This window comes from Typopeltis vanoorti, chromosome 8 (assembly GCF_054136105.1).
Source record: "Typopeltis vanoorti isolate ZY-2024b chromosome 8, IOZ_Tvanoo_1.0, whole genome shotgun sequence".
Taxonomy (NCBI): Eukaryota; Metazoa; Arthropoda; class Arachnida; order Uropygi; family Thelyphonidae; genus Typopeltis; species Typopeltis vanoorti.
The window spans coordinates 56412649-56433039 of record NC_143556.1 but is presented as its reverse complement, the minus strand read 5'-3'; the positions used below and the strand labels follow the sequence as shown (position 1 = coordinate 56433039).

At 31.9% G+C, this 20391-nt stretch overlaps 1 long non-coding RNA gene across 1 annotated transcript; it reads left to right on the top strand.

Annotated features, from left to right (window-relative positions):
• The first annotated feature begins 4530 nt into the window (after positions 1-4530).
• On the top strand, positions 4531-20032 carry LOC150104007 (uncharacterized). Its single transcript, XR_016548725.1, has 3 exons — positions 4531-4791; positions 8851-8970; positions 18679-20032. It is a non-coding gene; the product is annotated as an uncharacterized LOC150104007 (long non-coding RNA).
• The last annotated feature ends 359 nt before the right edge of the window (positions 20033-20391 follow it).

Sequence of the window (20391 nt, the reverse complement as noted above, 5' to 3'; positions counted from 1 at the left end):
CATTCTGTGCACAGATCAAACCAATTATACTAAATAAAGTAATATTATCTATTTGATATAAAATTATTGTTATTATAAACCTCCAAATATTATATATTATTTATTTATTTATTATCATTTTCAAAATAAGTAATTACATCTGAAGCCATCCATGCATTGTATAGGTAAATATATTTAGACATTTCTTTTTTATGCGGCTCCCAACCACGAAGTGTTTATTTGCGAACTTATAGTACACTCATACCGTAGATGGGTTTAGGAATTTTTTATATGGATATTTTTCTTTATTTTTTTTACCAGATCCTTAAATCTTGCTCTAGAGACCAAACATGGAACTTTTTCATATCGCTTCTGGCCTCCAATAAGTGGATCAGTGGTCTCATAGAGGGCGATGAAATTCATCTCCCACTTAACGACATTCAAAAACAACCATGTCCACAGCGGCATTCGAACCCGCAGCCTGTTGATTAGCTAGTAGGTACACTTCGTCAACCAGGCAGGCAATGTTTAATAATTCATGTAAAAATCATCATTGTTGGAAAAGATTGATTTCAGTAGTTTAATTTAACGTATTTATCGGTATTAACTCTCTATTTCAAAAGAAACCGTAATCAATAAATTATTTATACATACACATATATATATTTTTATCCCATGTAACGAAGCAAATCTGTCTATCAATTAACAACAAATAACAACCATACAATTTGTCGATTAAAATAAATACTTCACTTATATTACTCTTTTATTATGAAAGAAATAGAATGGTTTGCATAATTTTGTAAAAAATTCTGCTAGAATTTCTTAAAATATTAAAGTTATTGTTATTTAAGAAATCTAAAAAAATGAATTACAGTAGTTTATTATACGAAGAATACAAATTTTCTGAGTGTTTCACTGAATATATATTTAAATACATAATACTTACTACATAAAACAATATACATTTGAATACGTAACACCTACTATATTATAAATATAGATTATCTCTTGCATTAACGTGCCGTTAACATAAACAAATATTAAATAAACTCAGTTAGAAAATATATGCCAAGAGGTTTTTAACTTAGTGATTTTTTTTCCATTATCATTTTGTATTATACTGCTAAAATAAAAATCCTAGTTTTTGCATAACAAAAACCAGGATTCCTAATCGTCCTCAAAATAAATGATATAGATGCTTAATTGAATTACGAATATTATTATGAAACTGGAAGACAGAGAAAGTATAAAACTAATAATAAGTAAATGAATATAATAATAATAATAATAATAATAATAATAATAATAATAATAATAATAATAATAATAATAATAATAACGTAATTAATATATCGGATAAATGTTACTAATGATAATGCTATTATTACGATGCCAGACATACTTTTAATTAACATAAAATTAATATAAAATTTATGAAGCTGCCTTATCCAGTCAGAAAGATTTTTGAGTGACATTAATATTTTTATTAAATTAATACATTTTAGAACTATTATTATTATCATTATTATTATTATTATTATTAGTAGTAGTAGTAGTAGTAGTACATGATTAATCAGAGGACTCATCCCTGAATCCATTGTAGATTACGTAATTCACCATCTACCAACCACTTTGTTAAAACAGTGCCGTAGCTGTTAGCATAAACAATCGCCTATTAATAAATCTGATATTCATCGATTAATGTCAATGAACTTTAAACGGTGTACTTGTTGTAACCGATAAGTACCTTAAAATTAATGCATATATCACGTATCACGACCTATCCATTTCACAGGCTTTTTTTTTTAAATTACATTTTACATAATATCGAATGGCATTAGTGGCAATAGTCTGAATTGTTTCCGCCAATGCAATCTACGGATCTTTGAGTACTTTCTTGTTAAGAAGTAAAAATTGAGGAGAAAAGAAAAAAAAATTGAAGAATAAGGAAATTGCCACAAATATTTTCATTTTCGATTGGACAGATAAAATGACCTAAGTAATGAATTCAGCGCTAAGCATTATTTATGCTATAATAGTCAATCGTTTGATTTTTAAATTACTGGTCTGTGCGATCAGATGGTATTTTTCAGCAGGTAATTATGGTTCCGTTTTGGGGAAAAAAAGTCCTGTGGACCCTTCTCAATAAATCGAAAATGTATGAAGAAGACGGAGAAGGTTCTAACTAAAATTATTTTCAAGAAAGAAATGCAGCTTTCTTTTTTTAATGCATAAATCACTTAAGAAACCCCAATCCATAAAACAACTTCAATGGCTAGAATGACATTCACATGTTTAATTTTAATTTCGCTAGAAATTTCGATTTCTCGAGTTAAACCACCATTTTAAACACTAGCGCAGTATTGAAACAATCTGATTATAATAACGCTAGAATGTTATAGGGAAAGTAGACGGCAAACATACAGAATGGGGTATTAAAAGATATGCAAGCTAATCAGGGAAAAAAAATTCTGATTTCAGATCATCAAAGCGTTTAATTTTTTATTTTTTTTTAATCTAATCTTAAAACGTAGATAGAAGCAGTAATTTGCATACTATATAATAGCTACTTAAAAGTAAAAGAATTTATTTGTTCTACTCTTTCGTATACAGAACTGATTTAGAATTATTCCTCAGAATTAAAGTTAATTCTGAGGAATATTATAATGAACGTTTGTTAAAACAGACCAACTTTTAAGTGTTGATTTACCGTTCCTAAAAGTTATATAAGTCTATACCGTTAATGATTAAACGCTGTTCTCTAGTTAACAATGCTTAGAATTAACGAATCAAATGAAGGGAAAATTGTTCTTTTCACTTACCTTAGTAATTCAGAAATTGGAGAATCTTTATTTTCGTATTTCAAGTCAGAATTAAGCTTTTAAACATATAAAGAGTACTAATAATTCCTTTCATCCTTTAAATAGATTTTTTTTTTATCATTCATATAAATTTAGTTTATTTCTATTTATTTTAGGTGATAAGTAGATAACTTTTATTTATAGAGGATTTCTGTAATATGCATATTCTTTTTCGATCTGATTCTAAAAATCAGACTAAAGTCACAAAAGTATTGACATTCAGAATTCCTTCGATTACATTATCCACAAACTCACAAAGAAAAACTGAACTTAAAATAATGACTTAAATAATTTTCTTAAAAAGAACTCATATTTAAGTCATTTCAACCAACAACACTGTAAATATTTTTCTCCGCTATTCCTAATCCGATACTGAATATCAGTAAATTTCTTCTTTGTATTTTCAAACTGATAAATGAGGAAAAAATCTTTGAAAATGTGCACTTTCTTTCCGCTGCATGCGATATAATTATTCCATCTGAATTATATTATGATCTTCTCGCATATTACCCTGGGATACTGAGTGCTGGGCATGCGCACTTTTACCATGCAGCAACATTATTTATGCAGCAGTTATTTAGCTACTACATATTCTCGATGGGATTCCATTATGAAAATTATTACGGGAAGTTAAGTGGTTTGAAATATTTTGAGATTTTGCGCAGTATCTCAGTATGTGGCTAATTCTTTTTCTAGATATTATTGATTTCTTTATAAAATTATATATATTTTTGCTTCTTAATCATTTCACAGATTTATTTTTTAAATTTCATATAAAATATTGCCGAACCTTTTTTTTTTATGAAACAGAGTTTAATTACATATTCATAAATAAATTAGATTTAATCTTGCATTGATTTTGAGATACTGAGACACTGGTTATTACCTGATCTGAATGTTTTTCTGTATGTACTCATATTTTTGTTTTAAGTACAATATATATTGTACCATATTATATATGGTATATAACTTAATGTATGGTATAACTTAATGGACTCGAAATGCATATGAAAAGAATAAACATAATCATGGAAACAAATATACGAATATTTTGTTGTCTTTCTCTCTCTCTGTAAATAAATAAACAGAAACATTATGGGAGCATTTTTAGATAAACATAATATCTTCAATTCAGAACAATCAGTTGAAGAGGAAAGGTATTTGTTTCTCCATAAATCGTAATAACATTTCGTGTTAATTTATATAAATAAATTTTATACTATTTTTTTTTTAAATCGTGACCCAACAAAGCTGATCATCAAATAAATATAGAAAAAAATATCGATGAGTTGTCATTTGCTTATAACATAACAAAATATTAGAATTATAAAATAAAGATATTGAAATCATTTCGAAAGGTTTTTATTTAATGAAATAATTTTAAAGAAATTTACTACTCATATCGCTTACGTAAATTAAATGTAGAATAATTATCGTGTCTAAAAATCCGAAACAGATGAGCACTTAATTTAAACATTATCCTAAAATAATTAACAAACAAACTTAGTATCTTCGATTATCCACAAAATAGGATTACCCAAAATAGTTTAAATTAGTATTTAAGCTTGCATTCTAAGCAAGGTCATACTACAAACATATGGAATGCCCTTGTTTGTGTAAGTGTAGCTTTCTTGATACCTGGAGTACGCATGCAATGTGTATACATCTGCTGAACAAACAAGGAATGTTGCGCGTATGTGATGAAGCTATGTTATTGTAGATTATTAGAGGATGAGGCTTGGAATCGTCAACATAATTATCTTTTAAAAATATTCGGAAAGAATAATTTGTAATTGAATTAATGTGGTTTTAAATCTACATTTAAGTGATGCAAAAATACACTATGTTAACTAAATATACGCTTAAGTGATTATCTAGGAAAACATAATCCTATTAAGAGATAAATACCTTTCTTTTTCATTTTTTTATTTAAGGCAAACCGAACCAGGTAAGCACTCATTTTCGTTTTAAATAAACGATGCTTTTATTTGTGTTTATCTGATAGAATAAAATATAATACAAGATTTGGTGTACAGCAAAGTATGAGGCGTAATACATTTTAATTAAGTTAAAAAAAAAACAGACGGTTGACCTACAGGCATAGTAGTAATGCAAGATTAACCAGTTTTTAATTTTAACGGTGTTAAAACCGAAATATAAAAATTAGTTATAAAATGTGATTCTGAGAAACTGGCATATCCTTGACGCATACACGATTTTCCCATTTGGATACATGCCAACCCTAGCTCATATCATATTACCTCCATTTTTAATGATTGTTTGCTATTGTCGAATATATTTTCCCTTATCCTTCAACTCACTCGCGGTTGTAGATGATATGTTGTTGTAACAATATTATTCAAGTTTTCAGCTAGCTCTAATGGCTTTAAAATTGACGCACCCAAGTGTACCATTTTTAAACATGATGCGATCCCATTACAGTTGGGATATTAGCAAGATGATCGATGGCATATAAGGATGGCATCATAAGGGTAAAAAAGAGCAGTATTTTCGTGTTTGACGGCACTAGTATACAGTTTCTCAATAAAAGATATTGGTAATGTGTTTGTGCTGGAAAATTTGAACACATTTCCACCGACTGCGAAGATATGGAGCGACAATATTGCTGCTTCGCTTTCATTTTTTAAAGGAAAATATTTTAGAATTATAAAAAATAGATATTGAATACTCTTTTTCGTATATATAATAAAAATTTGTTTGAAATCAGATAAAGATAACGTAATGTTTCTATGACAACGATGTTTTCACTTTTAGTAGTCAACTTGTAAGATGATTGCTGCTACTTCCATGTGTTCAGCGTTCGACTTATGCCAAGACACTCTCAAACTGGGAATTTTCTCTTCCTAATGACATTATCTAAATTGCGTATGCAATCCTGACCTATATGCGGGATGAAAAAAGCCGAGTCGGGAGAAAAAAATCCTATACACCTTCGCATTAGACCTACTAACTCATCTTCATTTGAAAAGCCTTGATAAAGATTCTTCTCGCCCTAGACAAGATGCGAACTAATTTGAAATAGGTTTTTCCAACTGAAGCACATTATCGCAACCGACTGAACTGCTACAATTTGTGCCAAAGGAAATATAATCGTGTGCTATAAACTGGGTACAGAGTGAATTTAAGATTAGGTTGTATGCAAAAACTTTTTTTTACATGAATTTTACATAAAGTTCATAAATTTTACATTTATGAACACAGTTTTCGCAAAAATGTTGGTATTTTAAATCCAAAGATTTTTTTTTAACCAAATTGCTCATAATCTCCTAACCCAAGATCACCCTCCTCTTACCAAGAGTTTGTATGCATGCGTGCTCATCCGACTCCCAAGAACCTTGGATGTGCTTGTTCTGAATATGTGTTCGGGTAGAAAATGACTTATTCAATGAATCCAGCCATTCGTAAATTGTTTTTTTTTTTATTGATTATATAAAGTGTATATATCAAAAGTATCTTCCCGATGAGAGTTAAAACTTAAAGTCAGAGAGGATGTGAATTATTCTAAGAACAGTGTAGTACAAAATCAGTTAGATATTCGATCATCTGCATGGAATTTACGTTGATCGTCATGATCCTAAACGTAGTAAAAAATCTTTGCCCTCAATACTCTACTGTTATTTCCAATATTGTTGCTACTGTATCTTAATCTTTCAATATTTTTATTTACAACAGTTTTTATTTTTAGGAATAATGTAAAGGGGTTATGAATTATTTAAAAATAGTATTAAGTAAAATTTATTATTTTAACTCTTAACTATAAATAAAATATCCAGTTTGTCAACTCTTTTTAAATACTTTAATTAGGCATAGCCATCATATGGAAAAAACAAACAAACTCAGGAACATATTGTACGATGAAATAACGAACAGTAACAAAATACGTTTTGATTGAAACAAGTTATTATATTCTACGGACATCGTGTGTACGACAGGGATTAAGTGTGTGTGTGTGAGAGAGAGAGAGATTCTGAAGCGCCTACTGATTTTCCTTTATTTCATTTTAGCAAATCCTCCTTCCCTCTTCGAAGCTACACAATTTCTCTGATTTTTTTTGTTTGTTTCAAAATGATATATTCCGACATTACCATTTCTTCCAATCGATAATAGCGTGTTGATCACCTAGGTTTCCATTGGTAAATTGCGAATCCTTAAAATAAGCATGGATATATATTTTCACAGGTAATGACAACATTTCCAAGGGGCATCCTCGCCATAGGAAATCTATACAGACCGTTAATCATTTACGTTCTCAAATCCAACAGTTTCATCTCCTTTATCTGACCTTACTTGTCGGCAAAAATGTTATTTTCCTGACACAAACTCAATACTTATACGAAGTATTTGTTTTATTATAAGATATTCGCGGTCGAGGCTATCACTCCGAACGATCTCAAGAAAAGAGCCAGCTGCCGATGTGAAGTGGATGACTAGCTGTTCCCTATCATAATTGCATGTCGCCTGCTGAACACAGATGCGGCGACGTCACAAAGAGGAACGATATTGGCACCCGTAAACAATGTTATCCCAAAAATGTTGAGCCAAAATCGTTGTCCGATATATATACTTCCTTTGATAACTAACTAGATCCGTTTAAACAACCATAACTAACCGAAGCTTATTTAAAACTGGAGGTTATTATCGTCCTAGTTTGCACGCTTCACAATCATCAACTAAATGTCTGATTTGTGTTATCCACAATCCCAACATAGTTGAGAGTCAACGTTTAGTTGCGATTCGAAAATTACTTTCAAACCTATCGTGCTTTTCAGCCATCAAACTAATTAATGTTTCGAACATCACCAGTTCACCTCAGTAGTTTATACTAAAAGCTTTTAACCTTCTCTGGTCCTTTGCCAAGCCCTCATTTTGTGGTTGGGCGTATGCCAAAAGTGATCAACAAGAGCCAACACACACCATCTCGTAACTGTCAACAGCAAGTGTTTAACTGTTAGTTGAGTAGCGCCCCCAAGCGCATTTATTCCTAAAAAAATTAAAAAAAGTAACAAGTCTTTTTCACTTTTAAATTTCTGATATATTGTTTAAAATTTTTGGTTTTCTCCACTTTTCTATTTCAATTTCTTTATAATGAGAAGCGAATTGAAATAGTTTTTACATCTTTCTAGAGAATATATAAGTTAATTATCTTAAAGATATTCAAGACATTCTTATTTACTTGCGATTGCAAAAAGAAATTTATATAAAGTTGAAAAAAACTCAATTAGGTGTAGTCTCCTTATCAGTTAAATAGATTTATGTCAACAGGGTCTATTCGACTTTCTTTCTTTCTTTCTTTCTTTTTTTAACTGTAGCCAATAGGGTAATTAAACACGATACGAATTCCAGAAGGATTTAGTTAGCATCAACGATACATCTTACTAAGCTTTCTTTTTATGAAAGAAAAGAAATATATGATAGTCATCAGAGAATTTTAATTAAAAGCACATTGATGTTCATTAAAAGGGATTGGAAGTATTGAACCGAGAGGTTTTAGAGCTCACATGCAGTTGAAATATATTTACTAGCAACTGTATATAATACAAACAGAATCTAAGATACATGAAACGAATCCTTGTACTCCAAAAACTTATTTACAGAATTGAGAATTAAATATTCGTATTTAGATTTGTCACATAATAAAAATATGCAGTTTACGACACTTCATCTAACAAAACTAACATAAATAAAAAATATTCGGTTTTTAGTACTCCAACAATACTATAACAAAACAAATGTGGTTAGCAATTGAGTACATCATGTAATGAGTATTCCATTGGATTCTAAATTAAGAAAACAAATCTTGTAGGTGTGCACCTGAGACGTAGCCGTTGGTCAACAATGATCAGCGAAAAGCAAAAAAATCAACCATCTCAACATAAATCATTTAGTACTCTTTTTCCGATGAAGAATTGCCTAGAAGTTAAATTGTCTCATTATAATTTAAATGCAAATAGGATTGTTTGGAAATACACCTTTTTTTTTTCCAAAGTAGGATGTTATCCGTTTAAAGGGGGCGTTGTTCACTATTGTTCTGTGTCCTTGTCCTAATTTTTGGAGTGGAAGTGGTTCCGGTCAAAGGCGTCCTAGAAAAGTCCAATGAGCGAAAGAGGTAATTATTACTGGTCATATCAATATTACTCTGGTTTCTTCTTTCTATTATTCATATCAGAAATAATTTTCTTATATGCACACAGATATGTAATATAGAAAGATAACAAACAGACTTTGTATGAGTAATGAAAATGTAACATAACAAAAATATGCAAAAATAAGAATGAAAAAATAACATGACCATAAGTTTTTGGCTTTGGATTATACGTCGAAAAAGGTGATCAGCTATTAAATCTTTTAAATCAAATGCGCCTATGTAGCCTGGTATGAAGCAGAGCTATTTATCGTATGAATCGATATAGCTAAGAACTATTTATATATAAATATGCAATTCTTGAATACTAAAGTATAGAGAAGAAAGGCTTTCGTAAATTAAAAAAAAATCTCTATTTCGTTATGAAATATAGATAAATCCATAATATACTTGAAAATAATTGAATAATTTTTTGCCAAATAATTGTTTTTGCTTTATATTTTAGTATTTGATTATGCACCTAACAAAAGATCAGTTATAATTAATTGAAAATGTCTGACGTTTGGATTGGTATGGTATAAGAGCCAGAGTGGGAAAAATCCTGGGATCCTGGAAGGGTAATGAATGGCAATGCTGTAGTCAATGAAGTTCTAACTGAGACTCGGCTATTGCCGTTACCCTCCTGCCATGATCAGAGCTCATAGTTCAATAACACCTTATCCTTACACTGTCTTCTACAGATCTACAGATAACGGGGAATATTAAAAGCATTCTTGCTTCGCCCCTTTAAGCCAGTCCTTTTAAGGACTTTAAGGTGTGGTATAAAACAGAATTTTTATCATTCCAAGTCCTTTATTTTTGTGAGAGAAAGCCAAAAGTTACAAACAGCTATTAATCCAGCTCTTTATTTCTCACATAGAGTTTCTATTAGGCAATTAATTTTAGACTATGTTATAATATACACATATAGTACTCAAAACGTCCACGTTCCTTTAAGATTCTCTCTTTTCTGCCGTCAAACAGCATACTGTATTTTTAAATCGAGGTTCATCATAAATTAATTACGTGTTTTAGATATTTCCTACGGATTTTTTGCTGTTCCTCGAAAAGATAAAAGACAGTTTCTTTTTTCCTTACCTCTTGAAAAAATTAATTTTTTTTTTCTTTCTTTATTTTCTTTTTTTTTCCTTTTGATATCGTTAATAGAAAAAAAAACTGATTATCGGTTCTTTAAAGAGCTGGGAGCACATAAAAACCTTTACTTTAAACATACTTAAATTTTTTTTTTGTCTTGAAATAGTTGGATGAATGACTTTTATAAAGGACAACAGAAGTGTTCCCAGCACCAAAATAAAGAAATATCACCTGGAAGAAATAAGCCCATCCTCAATAAAAACAATGACTTGTGAATTGTTATTATCGAAAAATTGCCAAAAAAACTTATTAATAATCACACGTAAATTAATACGGATATAAAATCCTCTTACGTCAAGTAAAAAATCAAAGGAAACATATCTGATATTTCGTTTGAGTGAATGGTATGCAGCCTTAGTTGGGTTTTTGTTTTGTAGTTAATTAGGCTAATGTATTGTAAGTGATAATCGTGTATGTTCTCTAAGGGTTTTTCTTTGTATCTGTGTGTGTGTGTGGACAACAGAATAAATCGCTTACTGCCATACTGGTAATCATAACACAAAACAATCTCCAGATTAGTATTAAAGTAAATGATATTCTTAAAATATTTCTGAACATTCATTGATAAAAACTGAGCTAAAGCCATAAATCTTCACACATAAAACCCTCAAAACGAAATTACGGTTATTTTAAATCTAGACCGTTTAAAATAACCAATTTTGGAAAGAGTATGCTAAGAGAACGGTCTGTGAAAATTCTTGACTTGGTGAATATGACTTATTCAAGAGATTCACATACTAATACCGGTTGGCGAAAAAGATGAATAAGTGTTTAGTGCATTTCACAAGTTAGTGTTGCTTTTTTTTGGCATGCGTCAGAGCTATATTTGACTGGAGAAGTTTTGAAATTCGGTGTATGTAATTTTAGCTAAAATGGTTAAGGGAAATGTTGTACAACAGTATCGAAATGGGAACGGATTCTGTGCAACTGAATGAAAGAAAAAAATTGTATTGAACAAATGACGTCACTGATACATGATGCCATTTGTTTATTTAGTCTGCATGACGTCATTTTGTAGGAGTAATGTCATCTCAGGAAGAATTTAGTCTTAGGTTATTGAGAGACTTTGCTACATGTCTTGTCACTCAGTTCTGTTGCCTATCGCTAACCTCAGTGTCTGGTCCTATCAAAGTAGACCTGAAGACATCGTGTGATAACAAGAAGCATAATTAGATTTAATTTTTTGATGACTTTTTTTATGTATCTGCCTCCAGAAAAGGTTGTGAACCTATTGTACATCAGTACCATAGGCAGGCTACGTAAATCTAGACCAAATATGGACACTTTTTTTTAAGCCACTTGAGGCCTCCAGTAGGGGAGAAAGTATTGTCACAATAGACAATAAAATTCATTTCTCACTTAAAGGCAATCACAAACATCCATGTTCACCGTGGGATTTAAACTGCAGCCTGTTGATTGGAGAGCAGATATTCTAAAGATTCGGTCAACCAGGCCAGCACATTGCCATTTATACGGTAGTACTGAATGATGATTGAGAGAATCACAGTCTTTAGAATTATGCCACATTCCTATGTTTTGATATCTTGGATCATCAAAATAGCTTATAATACGAGCCACTCATTCAACTACGATTGTGTATTCGTTTATCGCGTCATTCTTGAATCCTTTGAAACATTTTCCCTGGATTCAAAGAACTGGCTTTCCATATCAAGTGTCCAGTTTCCAAAGTACTATACGCTTGGAAACTGGACTTAGAGAAAGTTTTTTCAAAAAACTTTCTGAAAAAAACCAATCTATCCAATTAAAATTTTAAAATGTCTTCTTTTATTTTTACAAATGACATAACCTGTGGTTTCCAATAAAAAGAAAAAACTAGCTTTGATTCCACTGATTCTGCTTTACAATGGCTTTAAATGATGTTTGTTAGTAAGTTGTCGAACGATTAATCATAATGTTTAAATTCTTTTATTTTCGTGTTTTTATTGGCTTTTATTTTTAAGTTAATGGCTCACTACGCTTTTCTTTTCTTTTCATTAATTTGTTTTTGCTTAATTTGTTTGCCGAGAAATGCTCACAGCAGCGAAATCGAGGTTTACAGTTTAAGTGTTTATGAAGTATATAAAATAAATAGTATTCTTAATTTGTTGAAAGGAAATAGCACACACAACTAATCGTTTCTCACTTTATTTCTTAAAATTATTGTTTTATATACATCTAATTTAAATGTTTCCGTTGATTCACAAACATTGTTTCTGCTCTATGTCGAATATCTCAACTTTTTTTTTTTTGTTTGTTTTACATATTTTTTCGCTTGCTATCATACAAAAGAAAATTTGTAAGTAATGCAATTCAGGCTTTATTAATCCAAAAATAAAACAAATTTTTCTTTTAATGTCTCTAGCTACTTGGAGATGATACAACCTACCTCCTTTTATTAGAAACGACTTAAGTTCAGTACTCGTCGGTAATTTGAGGATTTTCTCTCTTATTTTTATAAGAAAACATATATTTTAGTCAAGGTTGAGTGACCGGTCTAATACGGGGGGGGGGGTTCATCCCCTATCTGCACTTTTCTGAATTCTGGCTAATTATGAATAGCCAAGGAATGTGGGACGTGCTAGGGCTGCCCAGCTATAATATGAATTAAGAAACGCTTCTTACTGGGTGGGTATCCTCAGTAAAAGCGTATTTAGTTTCGTTATTAAAGCAATCAACAATAGTGGGCAGTTTTATAACTTAATGATCATAGAAGAAATCATCTCAATGGGGACTGCACATTCCACCAATTCCGAATTCCTCCTCCTCCTCATCATCATCGATTGAAGAATGAAAATTGATGAAAATCAAATTGAAGAATGAAAATTCTTACTAATCCATATAAGATTTTTTTAGCCCTAACGAACATTGTCTTTCCATTTCAGGCTGATTGCAGAATTTTACGACCTGAGTGACAGTGACGTTTTTTTTTTTTTGGTCCAGGATGACTTCAAGACTGATTCACAGAATGCAATCATTGAATTCCGACGCATGACTGGATAGCATTGTCCTGATTTAAGATTCGATTTCTCGCTTTCAAGATATATATCGCTAGAAGATGTTCACAATCCACTGAATTAATCCTCATAACTTTCTCTTCAAAAATCTTCTGTTACAGAGTGATCAACTCTTGCCAAGTATCCAATAGAGAAGTTTTACTGAACAGAACATTAAATTATATTAATTTACAGTTTAGTTTTTATTAATGCTAGTAATTATAATTATTAATAATTTTATTAATGGAAAATTACAATGAAAATTGTGTAAAAAGAAATTGGAGTAGTTCCCAGAAAACAAAATAAAATAACATAAATTAGCTGTCTCCGTTAATTACGATTAATCCACTAAAAAGCTTTTGAGGTGCTTTGACGATATTCGCATCCAAAATTTTACTTGCTTATTCAACAGAGAGAAAAAAGAAAACAAAGTGAGAAACGATATATTTTATTTAAAAATATTGTGTCTCACTTTGTTTTCAGCTAATTCGCACTGCCACGAGGCTCAGTGATGGGTCTAGACATAGAAAATGTGACCATACTGCTGATACATATCACATTTCACTTTATCGTTTCATTTGGGGCCAACGGTGAATGTTTATGTGTTACTGCGAGTGACATTAACAAGCGTCCGAAAAACAGAATGAAGGTATGTACATTACGTATTTTTAAAATATATTTTAGTAAGATCACTATCAACAACTTTCGTAGTTCAGTCGGTATTGACAAAGCCTTTTGGTTGGAAAGAGCAAGTTTCGAATCCCATGAAAGCCATGAAGAAACTTTAGCAGGCTTTTTAAATGAAGGTCAGTTAGCTGGTCTGATGCTGATGTAGAAAGGTTTTCCCTCAAAGAAGCTCGAAGTTTCGACTCCCAAAACAGGCGAGAAGAGTACCGATACTACAATTTCGATTTTCAGAGAGAGAGAGAGAGAGAGAGAGAGAGAGAGAGAGAGAGAGAGCAATAGATTCAGAGGAAGACGGAGGAGAATGTGGTGGAGAGATGAGATCATAGGAATAGCAGAAAAAAATTAGCTAGGTAAAGATGGCCGGTGAGAGGAGTGGAAACTCTTGGAACTGGCCTTTGCCCGACAGCGGGAGGCAACTGGTCGATATCGTCATCATCATCAAACAAAGAAACATAATTATTTTTTTTAAGCTGTGCAGCATTCTTCTAAAGTGAAGCATTTGAAGCAACTTTTAGATTCTAGTTGGATATGTGCCATTTAGTACGAAACGGCGCTATTTAGCAATATATTTTACAGAAAATTTCGAAAATTTAATGTATAATTCCATAATAAATGAAAAATTTAATTCGAACTTAAATAAATTATACTTGACAGGAAAGTGAATTGTTCTTTATCTCAAGCATGAACAAATAAAGGTTAGTATGTGAAGGGATTTCACTGCTAGGCTACTTCTTCTACGGAGGCATTTAACTTCACACCAAATTGCCTATAATGCACAGAATATATCTTTTCGAACACGTATATATTGCTATGCATTACGAGAAGTATTTCCATAGATCTAGCTACCACTGATAACAGATCTTTGTAACGGTCAAAGCTAGTTTAGGCAGTGACTTATCCTATAACACATGACAATATAGATGTTCGAAAGGATGTATGCATTATGCGATAGGAAGGCACTTGATGCGAAATCATCTACCTTCATATACAAGTAGCTTAATCAAGAAATTTCTTCATCTACACCTTCTGTTTGTTCATGTTTAGGTAGCGGGTAAAGACAAGAATATAATTTTTGTCGAGTATAATTCTCTTTTTTCCAAGCGAGAAAACTTGTTACATACATTTCTAAACTGTTTTTGAAACTTTTCTGGGACAAGAAGAATCTTGGAGTTTCAACTTCTGGTGAGTTAGTTGGCCTGGTAAAGAGATAAATGGATTTTTTCCAACTAGAAACAGGTGCTATTATTCCTTCAAAATAGACATACCAAAGGACATGCACGAAACACATAAAATATAGAAGCCCTTATAGTAATTTCGACCAATTCCAATTTTAACCCAATTTACTGAAAAATGTAAGTTGGCCATCGTTTTCATGAAATATATCTGAAAGTTCAGGATAATATAGCAAGTAAAAACTTCACCATTACAACAGTAATGCACACTTAGACTAACTCATTCTGTCTAAATACATTATTCTTCTCTCCTTCTACGTTGCGATATTCAATCTTCAAAGAAAATATATTTGGGAGAAGGTGACATAGGTCAATAAAATATGACGAGGATGCTCATAACGAAAAAAACCATGCAAATTAAAAGATGTCTCTAGCAGTGAAGGCAGCAGTAAAAGAATAGTGGAGTACCATCAGTTGGCATAATGGAAATAAATATAAAAACGGATGAGCACGTAAAAATTTGACCGTTTTAATTATCTTAAGAGGTGGTGCTTTTTAGAAGTGTCTGTTATTGCTTATTCACCGTTCTATAATCTTGTATCGAAGATGCCTTTTACACTTAGACAAAAATTTTACATCAAATAAGATTTTTATGTCAATCAATTTTCATTCGTTTTTATATTTGTTTTGATTATAGTAAAAGAATAAGTGAAACGTGACACTGGTGCCTATCGTTCAGCACTTTATTTCCATAAATATTTCACATTCTTACTTCTTAATTTAGGGGGAACTTCCGATGTCTCTTCAGCAATCGCTGATTAATCTTCACTCTAAAGATCTCTTCCCTTAGCTTAGTTTATTTTTAATAGTTTCTTCAGCGTTTATTTAATGGCTCTACTAAAGTAGCGTCATCTTTCTCTTTTATTTTTCCACTTTAGAAGCTTTTGATTAATGTATTTTAATTATTTTGAATTTCTTAATTTCACACTTATATTGTCCATTTTTACAACGCTATCCTCTTTTAAGAATTTATTATATGTGACACTTGTTATAGCGCTCCGAAAATAAATATATAATTCTGGAAACACTCAGGGGGAGTATGTTCTGCTTATTGGACAAATGTCCATGAATATTGCAAACATGACGAGATGTTTTCCTGAAACTTTGTATAGGTTTTCCTGAAACCTATACAAAGCTGATCTAGAAAGTTCTGATAAACACCTAGAACCAAACAACTGATATTAAAGCAAGGAATATAACCACAAGAAAGAATATATTAGTAGCAGAGTTACGAAAGTCACTTATGTTCTTATATCCTAGCATGTTCTTCCTTGTGGTTATATCAATTGTTTTAGTATCATTTTTGTTCTAGGTGTTTATATGAATTTTCCAGACCACCCCTCGTATATATTTCAGTTCGGCTAACTGTTGACAAATTGGGCCATGCCAGATCAACAGTCAGTAATAATATACTGAGATGAAAGAATAGGGATTCAACTGCCTTACTAGCAGTGGACGACTCACCGAATGTGACCGTAGGGTGCTACGAAGGAAAATATCTAAAAAAGAAATTCATTGTCCGACACGTTGAATGTGGAGTTCCGGACATCAACTAGAACACGAATCTGCATAAAACGTCAGAACATAGGTTCACAACATTTATTTCCATGGTAGGACCGCTATATACATGTCTCACATCACCTGAACCAACATGCAGCGTCGTCTTCAGTGGTGCAAAGAACGTGTACAGTGGGACGTGAAAGCTTGGGAGACTGTTATGGAGCGACGAATCATGCCACACTGTCTACCGAGCAGATGGAACCCCAACTATGAAATTGAAATTCAGAGGTGGCGGTGTGATGATATGGTACTATTTTTCCCGGTTTAACCTCGGACCTCTGTTTGTAGTACTACGAATATTTTGACTCCGAGAGTTATCTGAACATTTTGGACAGTGCAATGCTTCCTACTTTGTGGTTTCTACAGAACTGACCATTGTCTCTTTCAACAAGACAATGCATCATATCATGAGGCTGCTGTGAATTGTTGGTGGATATGAACGATGCCACACTTGACTGGCCTCCACAGATCCCTGATTTCAACCCTATTGAAAATCTGTGGGATGAACTGGAGCATCGGGCGAGGTCAGTGGACGTCCGCTCCACAACAGTCCAGAATCTCATTACATGCCTAGAGGGAGAATGGTCCACAATTTCTATTAATCGCTATCGTCCGCATGTGTAAAATATACCCCCTTAGGATTGCTGCAGTCATCGCAGCGAAAGGAGGACCTACATCTTATTAAGGTGGATGTCATGACTCTTTGTTCCTCACACTATGATGTCCGTTAACTTCTTTCCAAGCAGTGTATCTAGAAATAGAAGAAATTCAATTACCACCTAAAGCATTTACATATATTAAATGCCCATGTTGTATTATATATTCAGGACCAGTTGTTAGAGAGCGATACGATACGCTAACTACTGGGCCATCTAGAGGCAGATTTAATATATTTCATCCAAAGTGAAGCTTTTTTTCGGCTTTTCTCAAACTTAAAATTAAATTTTAGGCCAGAGATGCCATATAATCTCCTATTGAACTTCTCATTGTCCTACTGGCAAAGATAAAAAAAAAGATCAAAACTCTCTTTACTTTAAGAGAATATTAGTAAACCTAAACGAAATCCCACAAAAATCTGAAACTAAACAAAGGCCCCTTAATCCTAATGAAACTCATAACTGTCATTTATCCAATCCCTCTAAGAACAGCGTACTTCTAGTTTCCATTGTTCATTCTTCACACAAACTGAAAGCTCTTTCAGCGGCATGTATAAAGCATTCCGGGACTATGATATTAAGTTACCAGTGAAGCAATATAGTGCCACAATTGCTCAGTATTCCCTACAGATTTCATCCTATTTTCTTCTCTTTAAAATTCTCGACAATGAGTTTACTGAAGATATATGGTACTCAAATCCAATTTAAAATTTTTATTCAATTCGACAGTTTTTATTTCATTGTTTATAGTGTAAACAAATACGTGAAATTTTAATTTCACATTTGTTTGCTTATATTGAAATAGTGATGCAGTGAAAAGTTATTCCAAATCCAATTCCTGTTATACAACTGGATTGTTTCGTGAAAAAAATCAAAGAAGATAACTACAAATCAACATTTATCATTATCAAACTTTTTGATTAGAAATTACTTACTATAAATAAGATTATATATCATATAGATAGTAATGGCATTTAAAACATAATTTCATAAAATAAAGTTATTTATCCTTTATAAGATTTTTCTCTATGAGAATTAGCAAAATAGCACAGCAAACCTAAAATTTATTATCATGTTATATTTACAATAAAGCTATATTTTTGTGTTATTGTTAGCGATGGGTACCACTTGTCGCTTCTTTTTGTCATGTGTCCCTCTTTTTGCTTCAGGGTCTGCTATTTACATGATGCGGCTTTAAGCGACCCCAACTGGCCTGAACGTTGGGAGTAGAATTCTTGTTCTGTATAATTTTGAAATGTTTTGTTAAATTTTGCAGCAATAATGCTTTAATTTAAATTTATATGGGAATGCCTCACAAATTTTGTGAAAGTTCCAAATATCAAATTTCAATTAAAAAATAACTACTACTACTACTAATTATTATTATTTATATCCTTCTTTTTGTTTCAGGGTCCGCTATTTACATGATGCGGCGGCTTTAAGCGACCCCAAATGGCCTGACGCTGGGAGCAGAATTCTTGTTCTGTATAATTTTGAAATGTTTTGTTAAATTTTGCAGCAATAATTTAAATCTATATGGGAATGCCTCACAAATTTTGTGAAAGTTCCAAATATCAAATTTCAATTAAAAAATAACTAATAATAATAATAATTATTATTATTATTTATATTAAACACCTCCTGGTGTCGAGACTCATCAAGGGAGGCTATAGTAAGATGCATTCTAACAGAGATAATGTTCGTCTACCTCATCTTAAATTGGGTTCAATGTTCCCGCACTCACCATGTCATTTGGCAATAAATTCCACTCACTCGTATTTATGTCTGTAGATGTGTGTGTGTATTCACGGGGCCGGTTTGCCAGCTTTGAGGGACGAAAAATCCGAGTTTCTGAGTGAAAAAAACCCATCTACTTCCGGTACCAGGATAACTCACCTTTAATCGAAAAAGTCCAGATAAATATTCCTCAAGTTGTGGATGGGATTCGAACCCTGGTCTTTCGACAAAGGGCTTCATCTATATTGACTGTGCTACGGAGTCACCTAACACTACTGCGTGAGATTATAAAACCGATGTGCACTAACACATATGAAAGGTTGTAACCGGAATTTTGAAGTAATTGTTGATTTTTTTAAAAATACTTAACATTCATATTATGCTGTACACTCACAGTAAGGGAATTCATAATGTACTGCCAATTAACAAAACGAGGAAACATATACAGTGATTTTTTTTTATTTTTAAACCCTCAGTTATCTAAAGTGATATGTAATTGCCTATTAATTTGATTTTACGTTCTTAACACAGCGTTATGTATTTTTAATTCTCATTCAAAAGAGTTAAAAGTTTCTTAGTCAATCTAAAAATTAACTATGTCATTTATTCTCTTGAACATACACATATATATACAGGTGGAATTATCTCATATACAATACTCATATTAAATATATGTTACTCCTGAGGACGAAACCTCGTGCCGGATCCGAGCCATACCTTAATCTAGAACTTCGGATCTTAAGGAAGCAGAAAACTACTTGATTGTCAGGAAGACGGGGCCAAATTTATTATAATATTTATAGAACGCTGCTGCTGCAAATTTCCTCACAACGATCCGTAGCAGTCAAGAGCATTGTTATTTCGATCATACTACACGTATTGTACCGATCAGTAACATCCCTGTTCCATTTTGCCACTCATACCCTGATAGGAAATTATCTCTGCTATTATTAATGACGGAGAGCCATCTTTATTTCCCAATATTTTTATAGAATTAATCTGAAAAACTAGATAGTTAAAGAGTACACAGATCCTGTAAATGTTCAATAAAAAACTCACGCTACTTTTAAAAGGTATTGATTAAAAGGCATGGAAATAATCCCTGTGATCCTACAAAACATTTTCGAGTTCGGCATTCCTACAGATTTTTGACATGTGACTAAACTTAGAATAAATGACAAGCTAAATCTACCTTCTTCAATATTTCTCTTTAGCGAATTTATCAAGTACGCTAGCAACTGCTTTTCCATATACAAGAAAACATCTCTGTTTCTACTTTCTTATGCAGTTTGTTATCTGGCATAAGAAATTATGCCAGATATTCTTCCTTTGTATAAAAGGAAGAATAGGATATAGTATTACACACAGTATAATTTCTTTCAATAC